Below are 1,477 nucleotides of genomic sequence, written 5' to 3'. Positions count from 1 at the left end.
ATAGAGCAGGGTATAGGCCTGTTGTACATAGGGTTGCAATGAGTCACGAGCACCTCGACAGCACGTAACATCACCAACAACAACATAGTGATTATACAATGATTATTTCTAACTTTTGCAGTCCTTTCAAATTTCCAGTCTTAACTGTCCTTAACCTGTCCTACCATGTTCCTAAACATTTTTAAAAAATGAAAGATTCTTTAACTCCCTGAAATATAATCAACTAACATATCTATACACTATGCTGTATTAAGAGGATGTTCACCATGCGTGCAAGCTTTCCAGCATATCAGGATGAACCATTTGAAAATAACAACACAGGGTGTTGGCTTTATAGAGGGTTGATTCTTTTTGGGGGTTTTTTGTTTTTGTTTTTTGTTTGTTTGTTTGTTTGTTTGTTTTTTGCCTACAAGAATGGTAGTTCCATATAGGCCAAATTATCACTTTGTTGGTGTTGGTGTGTGCAGTGGAGTAGAATTGATCCAAATCTGACCCTCCAACAGATTTTCGGGGGTTTTAAATTGCAGAGGAGGAAATTATCCGTTTTTCTCCCAAGCAGACTTTAAGCCATATGCCTTAGGTTTGGTAGAATCAATAATCTATAATATGCTGTGGACTCAATTCTCATTGATACTTAAGATCGCTAATTGTTAGTTTTCACCACTGAAAAACCAAAAAATTCATTGCTATTAAGTCAGAACTCATAGCTGATCCTCAAATTACAAGAGAGGAGATTGCCCATCTTCAAATCCCTTGGAAGATTTGAATTGCCATAAAGGCTATTGTTTAACCCATGAATATTTTAAATTTTTCTTCATCTTTGTTTTAAATAGTACTTGACAGCATTAACCAATCCCTCTTAAATACTATCTATTATGCTATTAAGTGCCATTGGATACACTAAGACTCAAAGTAAACCTTACCCTATCCTCACATTTTTTGTCATGCTCAAATCCATTGTTGCAGTCACTGCTTCAGTCCATCTCATTGAGGGTCTTCCTTTCTTTAGGTGACCCTCTACTTTTCTAAGCTTCATGTCTTTATCTAAGCACTGTTGCCCCTGACAACATACTCAAATCCTGTGTAAAGGAAGTGACAATTCTTGACCCTAACGAATACTCTGGTTACATGTCCTCCAAGATATATTTGTTTGGATTTATAGATTATATATTCAATACTTTTTTAACAACATCACATTTCAAAGCCAGCAGCCATTCTAAGAGAAAGAAGGGCAGTTTCCTGCTGTGCTGATTACATCCTTGGAAACTCACTGGAGGGTCAGTTATGAGCCAGCCAACACAGATGAGAGGAACAAAGAGAATTCTTTTTTTGGTTATATTTATTGTCTAGCATTCATATGTATACAAAGCAATTTGGTCCATTGTATCATAATATTTTTTTTAATTGTGATTTTAGTTGGAGTTTACAGAAAGGATGAGTTTTCATTCAGTCATTGACACAAATTTTTTCCCCTTTC

The sequence above is a fragment of the Elephantulus edwardii genome, unplaced genomic scaffold (genome assembly GCF_000299155.1).
Source record: "Elephantulus edwardii isolate Elephantulus edwardi_28Jun2011 unplaced genomic scaffold, EleEdw1.0 scaffold00192, whole genome shotgun sequence".
Taxonomy (NCBI): Eukaryota; Metazoa; Chordata; class Mammalia; order Macroscelidea; family Macroscelididae; genus Elephantulus; species Elephantulus edwardii.
This window is presented reverse-complemented; position numbering follows the sequence as displayed.